The sequence below is a fragment of the Amborella trichopoda genome, chromosome 8 (assembly GCF_054954075.1).
Source record: "Amborella trichopoda isolate Santa Cruz 75 chromosome 8, AtrichopodaSantaCruz75HAP2 v2.0, whole genome shotgun sequence".
In the NCBI taxonomy this organism is placed as follows: domain Eukaryota; kingdom Viridiplantae; phylum Streptophyta; class Magnoliopsida; order Amborellales; family Amborellaceae; genus Amborella; species Amborella trichopoda.
Window position 1 is genome coordinate 28051177 of NC_142343.1, and position 19887 is coordinate 28071063.

The window sequence follows — 19887 nt, forward strand, 5'->3', positions numbered from 1 at the left end:
ATGGGCAAGGCTCCAGCCCGGCTCGCAAACCATATAGGGAAGTCCCAGCTGGGAGCCAAAAATTGGAATTTGTGCCCGGCTTGAAATCATGGCTGTGCGGCCTGATTTTGGCTTGGACCCAAAACATTGGGCCAAGCCATATGTAATCACAAAATGTTTTTCAGAAAAGCTTGTATAGGCCCGGGCATGGTTGTTGCTAGCCCAGCCTGCCCGCAAATATGTCAAACCAACCGAGGCCCAGCCCACAGGCCTGATCTGTTAATACCCCTAATCCTAGCAATCCCTTCCCCCTGCCCCTACCAAAAAAACAAAAAAAACCCCAAGTTCTCTCAATTTTCATTTTTTAAGATTGTTGTACGAATTTTCTATCATTTGGCGAACCTAATTCCATGAATCGGGGAGCAGTCCAAGACCCGATTATGGGTTTTAGATCAATGATACATGGAGTTAATAATTGTCTAGTGTGACGAGTAATTAAAGGCATGGTCAGGTTATACCATATAGAAAAAGTCAAACCGAAACGATTATCCGGACATATGGGGTTGGAAGTGGTTACTCGGTACTAACCGGTAAACCAACGGGTTCAACCTGCCTAACCGAACGAGTCCCAAGCGATAAAAAAAAGTATTAAAAATTTAAAAAACTAATAAAATATAAAAATTATATTTAAAGCATGATTAAATAAAGCACATCCAAATGAAGTTGAAAATCAATGAAAAAATGGATTTTAAATATTCGATTTATTATGCCTAGGGATATTTTTTATTGTTTTGTAAAAGATGGAAAAACGTAAAAAGAAGTATTAATGGCTAAAACGATTTCAAATATTTTCCAAAATGATGAAAATCATTAAAACATAAATTACAAACAAAATCTCTAGTTTTTGAGATTTTATATAATTTTTTTTAAAAAAAATTCTCGGCTGGTTCACCAAAACCAATCGAAACTGGTCTAACCGGGCGGTTAGAATTTGAACCGCACGGTCCTTCCTGCACTGATCCCATCCATCTCGGGAAGTGATATTATATAACAGAATTTAGAATTATTACTATTTAATTATGATTAGGTCGTTTGCTAGGTTAAATGGTTCAAGTCTCAATAATTTAGGATACTCAAAATTCTCCTATATAAGATTTTATTTGAGTGACAAAGGTGGAAGGCCAGATTCAAGTTTCCTCTTATCGGCTAATTATAGGCTTTAACTACATACGGTTTGTTAGCAATGCGACATCTCAAGTTTGATTTCAGTTGAAAAAAATTGAGCAGGATAATTATTAGTAAAAATGTTACAATAATTTTTAGTTATTAGCGGCATGGTTATATATTGGGCAAGCTTTCTATGCATATGGCATAAAAGTTATATATTTTTCTTTACACAACCGTCCATTCTGAACGGACGAGAGAGATGGCCCCAATCACAATGTCATGTCTCTACAATATTTTATTTTAAATTTTTTTCTACAAACTATTTTGACACCAAATTTTGTCAGTCCACTCCTCTCTGAAAATCACACTTGTAAAAAATAAAAAACAAATATTCCCAATAAAGTCAAATAACCAAAATACCCTTGAAAGATTATTTTATCGAAAAAAATTTTTTAATATTTTTTTTAAATGCGTCCCACTGCGAAGATGGCACATAACAAATTTTATATTTATACAATTTGTAAAAAAAAAAACACTAAAAATAAAAAACTCTGAGGTGTCGTACCTGTTACGACTTTGGCTCCATTCATTGATATGATAAATATGTGAATTGTAAATCATTGTGTAAATGCATTTATGATGCCGAAGTATATAATACTTCTATCAAAAGAACTTGTCACTTCGACATATTTGGATTATATATTCATGATACGCTTAACAATTGTTTATAGTGGTACATAAACCACCCTAACATAACGTAAAATTAGATTACTATTGCAAATAACAATAGAAACAACCCATGAATTGGTTTACTTCTAACTTAATATTTGAACAAAGAAAATTACAATATGGTCCTCATAATTTTAGAAAGGTGTGGACATAACTTCCTTGTCTTTTCTAACCTCTAACTAAACATTGGAACGAGGAAATTACACCATGATGCACATATGATCATAGAAAGCTATGGTGGGTATGTGTTTTTTTTTAACAAAAACAAAAAACAAAAAAACGAAAAAAGAAAGAAAAAAAGCTCATGCTGATAATAAAAAGTTATGTGTATAAGCATCATTGTTGTTAAACTTTAGATGGACATTGATGGAGTGTGATTTGGTTCGCCTGAACTTTAACTATTCTTTCTAAGCTTTGTATGGAATAAAAAGAATAACACAAGAACATGAGCATTGTCTCCCATACATAGAAGACAATATTCTTATATTTAAGGACGGCTTTTTTATCTACTACTTCTCAATATGGGGCTAAAAATTTATTACCTCTCTATAATAAATCTAATAATAGACTTTTCAATATTATAGTTTTGAAATAATATTACTTAGAAATACCAACATGATAATTGTTAGTGCGGCCATATAAATCATATTATATGTCAGATTTTTGTATCTTCATCGACGAATCCCTTATTTATATATTTAGTTGGACTAATTTTGGTATTTGATTTGGAATTGTTCATAATGAAAATTTCCATCACTTAAAGATGAATCTATTACTGACAATGGTATTACAAAAAGGAAAACCTTTACATAGGTGTGTTACGCACATAAGAAGTATACGTGATTCCTATTCTCAGGCATCCGATCTAAATGGACGAGTGAGATAGTTTTAGTCACAGTGTCACAAGTTAGCACTTGAGCATCAGATCTTCATCCAAAGGTCAGAGTATTTTATTTTTGTTTTTATTTTATAAATTATTTTATATGAATTTTAGGGTGTGACCCACATCTAATAGAGGAGCACACGATAAAAATAATAAAAAATGCTTTTGATGAAAAAAACAACCATAACCCTAAAACTTGCATGAGCTTTTTAGTCAATTTTTTTCAGAACTTTTCTTATTTAATTTTTGCTGTGTGTAATACATAAGATGAAGGGATGCGCAAAATTTCGCTCAAAAATATTTTATAGAAACAATTTGAAATCAATGAATCATTTTTAGGTGATATCCTGACAGCTCATATATTCGTTTCTTTTTTGAAAAACGAAAATCTTAACATAGGTGGAGCTACATGTAAAGTTTTCCTGAATCATTATCAATAAGGTTGATGAATAATCAGACATTAAAAAAATAAGTACGGGAGGATACAGTCCTAATGCCAACATGCCCATAGGTGTGGCGACAATGGTGTTATTGTCAAAGTTATTGGGTCTTGTGTATTAACTAGAGTCGCATATAGATAACAAATTATTCATCAAATATCATCTAAGGATCCTTGTTTTAACATAAATATTCATGTTTCTTACTTCTTACATTCTCTATCCTCTCAAGGTTGTCCTAATTTTTTTTTTCTTAGGGGTGAGTGTTTCATTTTCAAATGGAAAGGTTTAACGTTCATTTGAAGGGTGCTGCTAATATTGCACCCAACATCATTTAATCATTCAATGGCTACAAAATATTTTATTTTTTTTTATTTTTATGTCATGATTATACTTTTCTAAAATTTAGTAAGTAGAGGTATTTTTATATGAAGTATACTAGAAATAAAAAATATTTTGGGCAAACACAGACCAAAATAGCTTGACTATTTAAAGGGTAGTTTGTTTAATTTTTTTCTCAAAATATTTTTTATTATTTTTATATGGTGCACCATATAAATATATATCCCTTCACAAATTTTAGATAAATATAAATTTTAAATAAAATATATATCACAAAGGAAATCATTTTGTGGCATTTGGCATTGTTCAATCTCGAAGTAAACTGTGGACCGCCTACATTATTGTTATTTTTTTTTGGGGGGAGGGATCCATTTCTGAATAAAACCAGACATTATCCTCAAACCAAACTTAAATTTTAATACTCTTCACCTCATAATGCTACAAAAGAAAACAAATAAAAAAGAAATAAATATCATATTGGCATTGCAAACATTCATATGTACAGGTGGTGAATAAACATTCTCCTCAACTCAGTCTCCATCAATTGTCCACATAACAAATTGAAAACGAAAATGAAATGAAACAAAACATGAACTCTTATGTGAACTCAAAATTGCGATGCCCCAAACAACCTTTTGTCTTCAATTTTCAGGCCACTTTTCGCTGTCAACTGCACGAGTTATTGGTTGGCTCTTTGATTGCTCTTTGATTTTCCTATCGAATGTGAACTCGAATTGGAGCTCGTTAGTAACTGAATCACGATGACCCCAAACACTCAATGTGTCTCCAATTTGGAGACATATTTCTTTGCGAATTTGAAGCCATCAAAGAGGTAGGTTTTGAGAGAATTCCAATACTTGAAGCATTGTAGGATCCTCCTCTGTCCCTTCAACCCATATCTTCACCACTATTTCCTGTTTATGATTATTCACACCTTCCCATTCCGCAGTTGTCAAAAGCTTCATTCCGCAGTTGTCAAAAGCTTCAAAACCTTATCCATAACTCTCCAAATCACGAGCAGTCAAGACCTTTTGAGTAGTAGTTATTTATCCTGGTTCTCAAGATACTCGGCTGTATCGGCTAAGAGGTTGAGGCCATGTACTTCAGGATCAGAAGACATAGCTTGAGGACATATACTTCAGCCATTCGTCACTCAATTCACTTTCTCCAATGTCTTTTTGATCGAGAAAAACTAGTAGATGTAAAAAAAAAATGTAATTCAGCCATTTAAGATAGAATCCAATAAAAGTGTCCGTCTATCATTTGATTTAATTCTTATATAGTAGCCAATCGTTGGTACAATTGGAAGAAAGGAGGCAGAGTTTTGCATTATATGATGGCATTAAAGCAGTTAAATAAAAAACTATATCCATTTAGAAGGAATAGAATAAAATACTAGTCTAAAAACATCCTAAATCATAATGCAATTTTTACATTTTAAGAAAAACAGAAAGAATATGATATCAATGAAGCAACTAAATAAGAAAGCGACAAGAATGGATTGATGGCACATACTTCAAGTTGGTTGCAAAACGTGTAGATGAGGGACTCAAGAGAGTGAAAGAAATAGTAAAGAATGAAGGGATTTAAATGAGAGAATATGGCCAAGAAATAGGAATGGGGAAGAGAAGCAAAGAAACGAGAGAAAATAGGAGCTTTTAATTGAGAAAGAAAGAGAGAAAAACAACAAAGAAAATATGAGATTTTAAATGAAGGAATATTACAAAGAAACTTAAATATAAGCGGAAGAGAGAGGACGACTTAGTTACTTTTACTCAAGAGAGAGATAAAGATCGCGGTAATAGTTGTAGAGGGAGGGATCCCGTAAAATCTTGCTCATTAAGATATATATCATGTGACCTTTTTTAATATTCGCTAAAATATTTCCTGCTCTTGCACGACCATACTGTCGTTAGTCCTTGGACAAAACCCAACCAAGAAGTATATTGGGACCCCAAATGACATCAAGAATATAATTTGTGGTAATTGGCTTAATATAACCAATCCCATGTCATTGCATCTAAAGTTAGTCGGGTTTGTTGATGTAATAATTACCGTAAATCATTGGGAATAATCTTAAGTTCATTGATTCGATTTTATTGCATCAAAGATTATCCTTAACGAAAAATCTTGCAATACTGATGAGAAATTCTACGCTTTCCAATCTTTATCAAAATGACAGAAAACATTATCAAGAAAATCTATTAGTAATAAAATTCGTAGTTTTTTTAAATTTTTGAACTTATTTAAGATCACCGAGTTGGACACTCAATTTCTTGGTAGAAGTAAAAAGTAGAAAAGTAAAAATACATCCAATATGTTTCAAAATCTTTTTGTTTTACTACTCTTTTAACCGCATTTAGATGTGTTTTTTTTTAATCTTACTTTAAACATATATTTTCTATTTACTCTTTTAACCACATTTTAATGTGTTTTTTTTGTCTTCCTTTAAACATGTATTTCGTTTCGTTTTGTTTTGTTTTGTTTTGTTTTGTTTTTTGTTTTTTTTTTGTTTTTAACACTTATCTGCTACTTGGCCCAATGCGGGCGGAGTACTTGACCCAAGTTGGTTATTCAAACACCGGTAATAATAATAATAATAATAATAATAATGATAATGAATTGATAAATTAAGTCATCTACTTTTTTCGATTTTTTTTAGAACAAGAAGGCTGCATAGGGTCTTTTTGGTTTTACAAAAGTGTCTAGTATTATTCCAATTACAGATTTACGTTAAAATGTTTGCATTTTCCAATTATGATCTTTTTTGGTTTTTTATTCTCTTCATTTTTCAATTTTCCAAAAATCAGACTATGAAAAGACATATTTGGGAAAAATGCAAAAAAGGTGTAGATAGAAAGATATTTGGGGATCTTTTGTTTTAGTTTTTTACTTTGTTTCAGTTTCGGTTTGGAAGACATAAAAAAAAACAAAAAAACAAAAAAACAAAAAACCAAAAAAAATAAAGGAAAAAGTTTATATAACATTGCAACCTTAATATGTAGAATTACATATGCACCTCAAAAATCCATCAGAAAAGGTTGTTTTAATGTTGAAAAGCCCTCTAATGGATCATCTCAACAACGAGATGTATGAATATGCATAAAAAAAAAAAAAAAACAGATTTTGAGTCCCAAATATAGTGTATCTTGTAACACATTATATAGACCATCTATTTTCAAGATTTGCATATGTTTATAGATCTACTTGATTTTAACTATATTTGGATTTTAAAATTTTATAATTAGATATGAAAATAGATTTTGAGATAATCCTAAGAATTTTTATACCAAAATTACATGTTATGATAAAATTTGGAGGTGCGTCTTAATTTTATTGTTTACGGTTATAACTTTATAGAAACCATACCAAAAAATAAATATAAAAAGAATAACAGAAACTGAGTTTTCTCTTTTTCAAATTTTCTGACTTTTGTTCTTTGCATTAATAGATATTCCAAAAAGTCAAAACGAAAATATTTTGGAAAATGTGAAAGAGAAAAATCGAAATATTTTTGGAAAAATTTGTTTGCTTTCTTTTTTCTTTTTAATTTCTACTTGGCCAATAAGAAAATGGAAAATAGGAAATATAAAAATAGAAAAAGGAAAATCATAAACAAAAAGGAGAAAATAAAGACTGGCTAATGAGTTATTGTTCTTAAGTTGTTTTCAATTTGGTTTATGTTTTTGTTTCTATTATTTAAAATTTCTTATTTATTCATAATTTTTCCCAATTTTTGCATAATTTTCTTTGTTTTTTTTTTTAATTTGTTTTTTAAATTTTCCTTCTATTCTATTAATTATTTAATTTTGTAGACTTAACGTAAGAACCAGTTTAGTTTGCCCCGTCTGACTAAACCAGTGGCCCCATGGGTTTGATCGTGACGACTTTGTTTTGACCTACAAAGAAAATAACAATCTTAATTGTAATGAATAAATTTTGTGATTTTCTTGTCATTTTTGTCCATATTTGATAAATACTGTGGGGATCAAGATAACACTTGAAAATATGTAAATGAACTTATCGTATAATGTTTCTTGCTCTCTCTCTTTACTCATTACTTAAAAACGTAAACAGCCCAACCTCAAAGAAGCCAAAAGCATAGGTGAAAATTCAATCTAGGCTTTTAAAAAATTATTAATAAATTTATATAAGATAAGATAGTTTCAATGTTTCCTTAATGGAGCTGCATTCTTGGAAAAATAAATATTGATTTTTTTTTTTATGTTAGGAAAACATAGAAAACAATAAAAAATAAATATAATCACAAGAAAAATTTAAGCAAACCATAATGCCATGACATTTTAACAAAATAAACACATATTGAAGATATTTTAGATTAATTTACGTTTGCTTAACATAGAATTCATTCCAGGAAACAAGAAACATTTTAGACTAAAATAATCAGTGCATTGGATGGCGTTAAACATCGGTAACTAAATATTATAAACATTTAAAAGGGATTGATAGGGCATACATTTTGGTTGATTGCAAAGGAGTGAAAGAGCTACAGGAGAAGAAGAGAGATTTAAAGAAAAGAAATCACCAAGAAAGAAGAAAGACAAGGAGAGATTTTACAAGAAAGGAAACAATAAAGAAATTTATTAAGTAGGGAATATATGAGTAAAAGATAGAAGATGGATAATAGAAAAAAAATTTAGGACACAATACTATTTTAAACGAGTCCTATAATTCATCCTAAAATTTATCTTCTTTCATGTGAAGTGGAGTTACATGCATTGTTTAGGTTAATCTCTAATGTAATAATCGTCTATTAAAGTTTTGGGGATGAGGTCTATACTATGATCCCTTTTGCAGGATCCATCTAACTATAAGTAGATGATTATTTTCATAGAAAACATCTTATATTTTTAGTAAAAAAAACAGACCCTATCTATCCCTCTAAAAATTGAAAGGTTTCAGGATGCTTTTTTTTTTTTTATGCACATGTAAGTTGTTTTTTTATTGGTTGGATTCTAGAGATTACATCCCCAAATTTGAGATAAAAAAGATATTCCTCGAGTTTGTTTTGTCCGAGCGAATAAATAGAAATTATATTCCAACATCATTAGAAAGCTTTTGGCTTTCGAGATGACCTATGGAAATAATCCTAACATCGTTTATTTTATTTTATTGCTACAAATATTAACCTACTTCTTCTTGGCCCAAGTTAATAACATAAAAAATAAAAATACGTCTAATATGTTTCAAAATACGTTCAATCACTATGGTCTGCATAGTATAGACCAGGAGAACCCTACTCACTTTTGACAAACTTTTGTGTCAATTAGTGGATCATCGTGACTCGTGGCTTTGTAATTTTGTAGACACATCTATCTCTAAGGTTATCTAAATTACAAGAAGAATTTCAATTCAAGAAACATTTTATTGTGGAAATGAGATAAACACTTTGAAAATATCTAAATAAACTTATTGCATTTGAAGAAGCATTTATTGCTCTCCCTCTTTATATATTAGTCCAAAACCAAAACTACCCAACCTCAAAGAAAGGGAAAAGCATTGGTGAGAATTCAATTTAGGCTTTTAAATAATTAATAATAAATTAGTATAAAAATAAGATAGTTTCAAGGTTTCTTTAATGGAGTTGCATTATTGGAAAAAAAAAATATTATTTTTTTAATATTAGAAAAAAATAAAAAATAGCAAAAATAAATATTATAACTTGAAAATTTTAAGCAAACCATAATACCATGAAGTTTTACAAAATCAATGTATAGTGAATACATTTTAAACTAATTTACCGTTGTCTAATATGGAATTCATTCTAGGATAGAAGAAAAAAATTTAAATTAATATATATATATATATATATATATATATTAATGAGTCACCTGGATGGCATTTAAACATCTATAATAAAATATTACAAGTATTAAAAAGGCATTGATTGGTCGTACCTTTCGGTTGATTGCAAAGAACAGAAGCAGCTAGCTGCAAGAGAAGAAGAGGGATTTAAAGGAATAAAGAAGAAGGACAAGAAGAGAGATATAAAAAAAAAAAAAACGATAAAGATATATATGAGGGAGAGAGTATATGTGTAAAAAGCTAGGAGATGGATAACAAATAAATGATTAGGTTAATCTATGTTGTAAATCAAGGTTTTGGAGATGATGGTGGATTCTATATTCATGATACGCTCGATAATGTTTTTAGTGGTACAAAAACCACCCTAACATAAAATAAAATTAGATTACTATTGCAAATAACAATAGAAACAACCCATTGAATTTTTTTACTTCTAACTTAATATTTGAACAAAAAAAATCACAATATAATCCTCATAATTTTAGAAAGGTGAGGGTATAAACTTCATTGTCTTTTCTAACCTCTAACTAAACATTGAAACGAGGAAATCACATCGTGATCCACATGATCATAGAAAGCTATGGTGGGCATGAGCTTTTTTTTTAAAATAAAAAACAAACAAAAAAAAAAGAAAGAAGGAAAAAAAGCTCATGCCCACCATATGATAATAAAATGTTATGTGTATAAGCATCATTGTTGTTAAACTTTGGATGGACATTGATGGAGTGTGATTTGGTTCGCCTGAACATTAACTATTCTTTCAAAGCTTTGTATGGAATGAAAAAGAATGACACAAGAACATGAGCATTATGTCCCATACATAGAAGACAATATTCTTATATTTAAGGATGCCTTTTTTTTTCTCCACTTTTCAATATGGTACTAAAAACTCACTACCTCTCTATAATAAATGCAACAATATACTTTTCAATATTATAATTTTGAAATAATATTACTTCGAAATACCAATATGATAATTGTTAGTGTGGCCATATAAATCATATTATATGTCATATTTTTGTATCTTCATCCATGGATCCCTTATTTATTTATTTAATTGAACTAATTTTAGTATTTGATTTGGGATTGTTCATAATGAATTCCATCACCTAAAGACGAATCAATTGTTGACAATGCTATTACAAAAAGAAAAAACTTTACATACGTGTGTTAGGCACATATGAAGTATATGTGATTCATATTCTCAGGCATCTGATCTGAATGGAAGAGTGAAATAATTTTAGTCATAGTGTCACAAGTTAGCACTTGAGCATCAGATATGAAAGAAAGACTTATGTGATCTTTTGTAGGGGAAATACAATTTTTTATTTTTTAATAATAATCACCCCTTATAATTTTGGCAATAAGATCACTCATAGATGGTCTTATTACAAACAATAGAAATTCCAAAAAAATAAATCTTAACTAATTGATGCCATTTATACAACCTAATACTATGCTTGAGAATATAAATAAAAGAACTTAACAAATAAAAGAAAAAATGTCAGAGATTACCTCAATCGGGTTTCTTACACCCCACACCCGCGGGACCTGTGGTTTAGCTTTCGAGATAGCTGATTTCGGCATAATCACCCCTTAAAAACTATACTAAAACTTTAATCCCCAAAATTAACTTAGATCAACTTAGATCTAGAGAGGAGAGAGAGCACCACCTAAAATTTGAAGAGAGCAAATGGAGGAGAGAGAGTGGGGCGTGCCCCTCTAGGAGAGGTAGAGGTGAGAGAGATGTTATGAGAGAGGGAGGTTGTGTTGAGATTGGAGAGAGAGCACCCCTATTTATAGTGAATATTTAGGTTTAGGGTTTTCCCATAGTTTGTCTCTTTCATGAGATTAAATCTAGACGGTTGATCAAGGTGACTTGTTGGGTGAGAGATCTGAGCCATCCATTCTATAGATGGGCCATCAATATTATAGAAGGTGCTTGGACTATTATCCCCCTTTTTTTAAACCATTTTCCCATCAATATATTTAAATAAAATAAATATCATGCATTCTATAAAATTGCATGATCCATGTCACATATTCCATAAGGATATGTCAAATAATATCAAGTAGATAAATACTACCAAATATAAATAAGATAAGATCCATATCAATTCAAATTGACCATATCTCTTTAAAACAAACTTGCTACAAAATAGATAAAGCCATGGTCAATATATCCCCTCCAAGATTTGACCACATGCCACAAATCAAACTAACCTTATCTTAAAAGCAAACAAGAGAATCCAAAAAGGGTGGGGCATGCCACCCTTTTGTGGTACATGTGGGCCCCCACTCACATGCTACATGGTGGGCCCATGTTCACTATGGGCCCCCATGGAATTTTATAAAAAAAATTATTTTTAAAATTGAATAAAAAAATTTAAAATATATATTTGAATTTTTATAACTTTGTAAGAACATTAACTGTATTTTTATAAGTCCAAAAATCACAAATAAAACATTGAGAGATTCATAAAAATTCAAATAATAAAACTAAAATCATTTCAATAATAAAATGAACAAGATTAAATTAATATGATGGGAAAATGATCCATATGGTTTTAGGAATCCATCCACCTTTAACTGTGGACTACATACCACACTAGCTTTATCAAACCGACCCAGTGTTTTTCATAACCTACAGTCTAAGCTGGGGCTCATTAGCGGGTCACCAAAGTCAGGTCGATGAATCAAGGGGTCGCAATCCCAGTCTGTGGATTACAGGTCCTCCCCTAGAGACGAGTCAAGATCACCACGACCTGATGCGACCATAGTTGTATGACGCATAGGGGTATCTCTCGCACATGCATACGCTATATCTGGCTTTCCCGAACGATCTATCAATATGCATGCTGTGTGACGGAACATGGATGAGGTTTGGCCCCCGTCTCAGTCGGCCTACCATCACACACAAGGGTCACACAGTCCCTCGGCTCACTCATCTAGGCATAAGCTCTGACCTCATCAAGGGCTAACCCAAAACCCTCATCGATTAATTATTTATGTCTAGGTACATTGAGTTTTCCAACCGTCTGGCCTAGATTGATAAGCACATTCCGGTATAAACAAACATCATTTGCTTAGTATGGTCATCGAGGGACCACACTCCTACTGAATTTATGTTTCACTATAAAAATATTTCAATATACACTCATAAGGCCTTTAAAGGCCACATACACCTAACATCTCCCTTTTGGCTTTTGAAGGCCTTACATTATCTTTTCCTCACTTTCTCTCATCCCTATCTCTCTCACATGTCTTACAAAAATATTTGGGACAACTCACTTAGTCAGAGGATTTGCAATCATCAAATCTGTAGATATGTAGTCGATCTCTTTCAATCTCATCTCATTTCTCAAGTGATAAAATTAAGGCTTAATATGCTTGAAGTTCTTGTGAAATCGAGGCTCCTTAGAGACACAAATAGCCGCAGTGTTGTCACAGAAAATTAACACTGCCTCACAACGTACAAGATGAAAATTAAGTTGATTCAAAAACTTCTTAATCTATACAGCCACCTTGGCTGCTAGATAGCATGCCACATACTCGGATTCCATGGTGGACAAGACCACAATATCTTGTTTCTTTGACTTCCAAGAAGCTACACCCCCTCCAAGCATAAACACATACCAGATGTAGACTTCGCATTATCTGGATCTGTGAGATAGCTTGCATCTGAATATCCCTCTATTGTTATTTCAGTTCCTCATATGTGAGCGCATAGTTCATGGTTCCTTTTAAATATCTGAGAATTCTTTTTACAGCTTTTCAATGCTCATCTCCTGGATTACAAACGACTTACTAGACTCATGACGAAGGACAAGTTAGGCCTTGTCCCCGTCATGGCATACATAAGGGAGCTAATTGCACTTCTGTATGACACTCTCTCTATGGCTCTTATATCGATGTCTTTGGTAGGACATATCTTATTACTGAGCTTCGTCGTTTTGTCAATTGGGGTGGACATAGGCTTACACATACTTATATCAAACTTTTTCAGAATCTTCTTACAATAGGTTGCTTGGAAAAGTTGGATAGTCTTCTCTCTCATGTTTCTTGCTATCTTGATGTCCAACACATATGAAGCTTCTCCAAGATCCTTCATATCGAAGTGTTGTGCAAGAAAATTTTTTGTCTCTACTACTAGGGCAATTGAGCTACTAACAATTAGCATATCATTTAGATATAACGATATAAAGACCACATCAGTCCCATTGACCTTTTGATATATGCAATAATCTTCATTATTTGTGGAGAACCCTGCAAGAGCAAAGATCTCCTAGAATTTTATATACCACTGTTGAGATGCTTGTTTCAGGCCATAAATGGATTTATTAAGTTTGCATACTAGGTTCTCTTTCTTTTTCTACTCAAATCCCGCAAGTTGGGTCATGTAAATTTCTTTTTCTAAATCCCCATTTAGAAATGTTGTTTTGACATTTATTTGATGAACCTCAAAGTCAAAATGGGTCGTTATATCTATAAGGATTCGGATGGATGGAAATTTGGCAACAAGGGAAAAAGTTTCCTCATAATCTATCCCTTCTTTTTGGGTGAAACCCTTTGCAACCAACCTAGCTTTATATTTTTCTATTTTCCCTTCAGAGTTCAATTTTTTCTTGAAAATCCACTTACAACCAATGGCTTACATATTTCAAGTAGGGGTACTAATTCCCATACATGGTTTTGGTCCATGGAATCATACTCATCTTTCATGGCTTCTACCCAATAGTCTCTTTCAAAACAGGGCAAAGCTTCTCAATGAGTTCTAGGTTCTGAATCTGGATCTTTCCCAACCTTATCAAAATGTTCTAGGTAAATAGGTGGTCTACTGACTCAGTTACTTTGTCTTGGTTCAGATAAAGCTTCACTTTCTATAGGGAGTTCAGGATCAGGTTGGGTTGGTTTGGAAGATTCAAGTTCAGGGTCTCGAACTACATCCTTGTTTTGGACCTTCTCATAAAAGTCGGTTTCTTTTCTACTCACCATTTTCTTCAAGGAACTCTTCCTCGAAGAAGTGAGCATCATGGCTTTCAATAATCTCACATATTTCAAGGTTGTAGAATCGATACCCCTTATCATGATCTGGGTAACTAATGAAAATGGATTTGACAGTTTTGGGTTGCAATTTGGTTCTATTTTGATGTGGGATAAGGACATGGGCTGAGCAACCCCAAACTTTCAGGTATTCAAGGGAGGGAGTACGACATGTGAAAATTTCGTGAGGAGTAAGTGTAGCAGTTTTTGTGGGAGTTCGGTTAAGGATGTAACATGCTGTTAATACGGCTTCTCCCTAAAACTCCAATGAGAGATTTGCATGTCCCATCATATTTCTTACCATTTCCACTATGGTCATTTTCATTTCTCAATTACACCATTTTGTTCAGGAGTATAAGGTATGATATACTGATGGATGACCTCATTTTCAATACACAATTCTTCGAAAATGTCAGATGAATATTCCCCCCTATTGGTTCTAAGGACTTTAATTTTACGTTGGTTTGGTTCTCTACCTGGGCCTTATATTTTTTGAATTTTTCTAGGGCTTCTGATTTGCAAGACATGACCATATCACGAGTGGTCATCTATAAAAGAGATAAAGGTATTTTTTCTTATTAGTTTTTCTTGCACACAAGACTCTCACACTTTCGATAAATCTCCCTTATAATTTTGAAGAATCCTGTCCCTTTTTAATTTTTCCATTTGGTTGATATTAATGTGTCCTAACTTCATATGTCATATGCTAGCATTTAATTCATTAGGGGACGCGACATAAGCAATATTCTCTTTTATTTCAATAGTAATTGCTCGTCTACAAGTCGTCCAATCATGATTTCATCTTTCCCCTTCTTGACCACCACTTTCTCCCCAATGAAAATAATTATGAATTCAGCCATAGACATCTTAGAAACCGAAACTAAACACTTCCTCATATCAGGAGTATAAAGTGCTTCTTTTAGGATCAAGATGCTCCCACTCTTCAGTTTCTGCTTAAAATCTCCAACTTCAAGTACATCAGTCTTCTGATTTCTTCCCATATAAATATACTGTTGTCCTGGCCCCATAAGAGTGAAAGAACAATAACCTTCTTTGGCGTTTGTGACATGGGTCGCAGCACCCGAGTCAAGACACCAAGAAGCTCCCTTGGGGTCAGCTAGAATGGATTCGAAAACCACACATGTCTATTCCTTGTTAGTTCCACTAGATTTATTGAACCGACAGCTATTGGCTATGTGGCCCACCTTCTTGCAAATAAAACAAGTTCGAGTCTCTCTCTTTGCTCCCTTATTTCCAAAATCTCTTCTTTTGCAATATCTTTCTTCTCAAAAGTATTTCTTCCTTTTCCTTTCTTAAATTTAAAAGATGGTTGAGATTTTACTATATGCACAATATCCCTTGGGGTTTGCCTTGAACTCCTCATTTCTTCTTTAGATTTGATGGTCGTGATGAGTTCCTCAAATTTTGGTGCCTTTCTTCTAATAGAGATGGAAGATATGAAAGTCTCACATGAATTAAGAAGAGAATTCATTAAATGCATTACTTGTATAGATTCATTGGGCTTCATGCCAATATCTTCCAAATCTCTGACTAGCGCACGAAACACGTGCACATGATCTGCAAAATTGGTACCTTCTGCCATTTTTAAGTCATTGTAACTTCGCATAGCCATAGTTTGCTTCATGAGAGAGGGTTCAACATACTCTCTTTCAAGTTTATCAAAAATCTCACTTGCAATATAGATTAACTCATACTCAGAAGCATACAAGTCAGTCATGACACATAAAAGAATGTGATTGTATCTCAAGTTCTTCCTCTTCCAATTGGCGTATTCATCTTTGATTATTTTAGATGAGTCGTCAGTTGGACGACGAGGTCGGTCCTCAAAGAGTACCTCATGCAAGTTTTCTTTATAGAGCACAAATTTGATTTTTCTTTTTCATGAAGCAAAGTTGGTCCCATCAAACCTTTCGATTTTCAGGATCTTAGAGATGAAGGTACGAGTAGCCATATATTTATATTCTTAAGCAAAAATAAGAAAAGACTCCTAATGAAAATCAAGTAAAACTAGCTCTGATACCAATGAAAGAAAGACCTATGTGATCTTTTATCGGGGAAATACAATTTATATATTTATTTAAATAATAATCACCCCTTATAATTTTGGCAACAAGATCACTCACAGATGGTCTTATTACAAATAATATAAATTCCAAAAAAATAAATCTCAACCACTTGATGCCATTCATACAACCTAATACTGTGCTTGAGAATATAGAATAAAAGAACTTAACAAATAAAAGAAAAGATGCAAGAGATTACCTCAACTGGGCCTTTTATACCCCACACCGAGTCACCACATCCAATAATGCGGGATCTGTGGTCTAGCTTCAATATCGAACGGGGATAGCTGATTCCGGCCAAATTAGATAATCACCCCTTAAAAACTCTACTAAAACTTTAACCCCCAAAATTAACTTAAATCAACTTAGATCTAGAGAGGAGAGAGAGTACCACCTAAAATTTGAAGAGAGCAAATTAGAGAGAGAGAAAGATGGAGGAGAGAGAGTGGGGCGTGCCCCTCTAGGAGACAGAGGTCGGAGAGAGGTTATGGGAGAGAAAGAGGTTGTGTTGAGATTAGGAGGAGAGCACCCCTATTTATAGTGAATATTTCGGTTTAGGGTTTCTTAGGGTTTTCTCATGTTTGCCTCTTTTATGAGATTGAATCTAAACCATTGATCAATGTGACTTGTGGGGTGAGAGATTTGAGCCATCCATTCCATAGATGGGGCATCAACATTATGGAAGGTGTTTGGACCGTTATCCCCCTTTCCTTAAACCATTTTCCCATCAGTACATTTAAATAAAATAAATATCATGCATTCTATAAAATTGCACAATCTATGTTACATATTCCATAAGGATATGTCAAATAATATCAAGTAGATAAATACTACAAAATATAAATAAGGTAAGATTCATATCAATTCAAATTGACCATATCTCTTTAAAACAAACTTGCTACAAAATAGATAAAGCCATGTTCAATATATCCCTTCTAAGAGTTGACCACATGCCACAAATCAAACTAACCTTATCCTAAAAGCAAACAAGAGAATCCAAAGAGGGTGGGGCGTGCCACCCTTTTGTGGCACATGTGGGTCCCCACCCACATGCCACATGGTGGGCCCATGTGCACTATAGACCTCTATGGAATTTTATAAAAAAAATTTATTTTTAAAATTGAATAAAACAATTTAAATTACATATTTGAATTTTTATAACTTTGTAAGAACAATAACTGTATTTTTATAAGTCTAAAAATCACAAATAAAATATTGAAAGATTCATAAAAATTCAAATAATAAAACTAAAATCATTTCAATAATAAAATGACCACAATTAAATTAATATGATAGGAAAATGATCCATATGGTTTTGGGAATCCAATATGTAATAACGGGGTACTCCACCTTCAACTGTGGACTATATACCACACTAGTTTGATCGAACCAATCCAGTTTTTTCCATAACCCACAGTCGAAGCAGGGGCTCATTAGCGGGTCACCAAAGTCAGGTCAATGAATCAAGAGGTCGCAATCTCAATCTGTGAATTACAGGTCCTCCCCTAGAGACGAGTCAAGATCACCAGACCTGATGCGACCACAGCTCTATGACGCATAGTGGTATCTCTCACACATGCATACGCTTCACCCAAAGGTGGATATCTGGCCTTTCCGAACGATTTATCAATATGCATGCCGTGTGATGGAACATGGATGAGGTCTTGGCCCCCATCTCAGTAGGCCTACCATCACACACAAGGGTTGCACAGTCCTTCGGCTCACTCATCTAGGCGTATGCTCCGACCTCATCAAGGGCTAACCCAAAACCCTCATCAGTTAATTATTTATGCCCAGGTACATTGGGTTTTCCAACCGTCTGACCTATATTGATAAGCACAATCCGGTATAAGCAAACATCATTTGCTTATTATGGTCTTTGAGGGACCACACTCCCACTGAGTTTATGTTTCACTATAAAAGTATTTCAATGCACACTCATAAGGCCTTTAAAAGCCACATAAACCCAACAATATCTTCATCCAACGGTCAAAGTATTTTATTTTTGTTTTTATTTTATAAATTATTTTGTATGAATTTTAGGGTGTGACCCACATCTAATAGAGGAGCACATAATAAAAATAATAAAAAATACTTCTGATGAAAAAAAACAAAACCATAACCCTAAAACTTGTCGGAGCTTCTTAGTCAATTTTTTTCTAAAGTTTTCTTATCTAATTTTTGCTATGTGTAACACATAAGATGAAGGGATGCGCAAAATTTCGCTCAAAAGTATTTTATAGAAACATTTTGAAATCAATGAAGTATCTTCAGGTGACATCCTGACAGGAGCAATCCCAACCATCTATTTAGATCAAACAATTGGGAAGTGGGGTCCTATATTCGTTTCTTTTTCGAAAAACAAAAATCTTTACATAGGTGGAGCTACATGTAAAATTTTCCTGGTTCAATATCAATAAGGTTGATGAGTAATCAGACATTCAAAAAATAAGTACAGGAGGACACAATCCTATTGCCAACACACCCACAAGTGTGGAGACAAGGGTGTTATTGCCAAAGTTAAATGGGTCTTGTGTGTTAACCAGAGTTGTATATAGATAACAAACTTATTCATCAAATATCGTCTAAGGATGTCCTTGTTTTAACATACATATTCTATCCTCTCAATATTGTCCAAATTTTTTTAGGGGTGATTTTTCATTTTCAAATGGAAAGGTTTAACGTTCATTTGAAGGGTGTTGTTAATATTGAACCTAACATTATTTAATCATTTAATGGCTATGAAATAGCTGTGTTTTGTTTTTTTTTTTGCCTATATAACGATTATACTTTTCTAAAATTTGGTAAGTAGATGTATTTTTATATGAAGTATACTAGAAATAAAAAATATTTTGAGATAACATAGACCAGATTAACCTGACTATTTAAAGGGTAGTTAGGTTAATTGTTTTGCTCAAAATAATTTTTATTATTTTTATATGGTGCACAATATAAATATATATATCTATTAACAAATTTCAGATAAATATAATTTTTAAATAATATATATATAACAAAGGAAACCATTTTATGGTATTGTTCTCTCGACCATTGAAAGTAAACTATGGACTCCGTCCATTATTGTTATTTTTTTTTGGGGGGAGGGATCCATTTCTGAATAAAACTAGACACTATCCTCAAACCAAACTAAAAATTCAAACTCTTAACCTCATAATGCTACAAAAGGAAACAAATAAAGGGGAAACGAATATCATATTGGCATTGCAAACATTCACATGTACAAGGACACCGGTGGTGAATAAACATTGTCCTCAACTTATTCTCCATCAATTGTCCACGTATTAAGTGAAAGAATAAAAAAATGAAAAAGAAAATGAAATGAAACAAAAAATGAACTCTAAGGTGAACTCAAAATTATGATGCCCCAAACAACCAT

At 32.6% G+C, this 19887-nt stretch overlaps 1 long non-coding RNA gene across 1 annotated transcript; it reads right to left on the minus strand.

The window, feature by feature from the left end:
* Positions 1–3992: 3992 nt before the first annotated feature.
* Positions 3993–11124, minus strand: LOC148780996 (uncharacterized). The gene is made up of 3 exons (XR_016060670.1): positions 10879–11124; positions 9456–9489; positions 3993–4729 (listed from the first exon to the last, which is right to left on the minus strand). It is a non-coding gene; the product is annotated as an uncharacterized LOC148780996 (long non-coding RNA).
* Positions 11125–19887: the final 8763 nt, after the last annotated feature.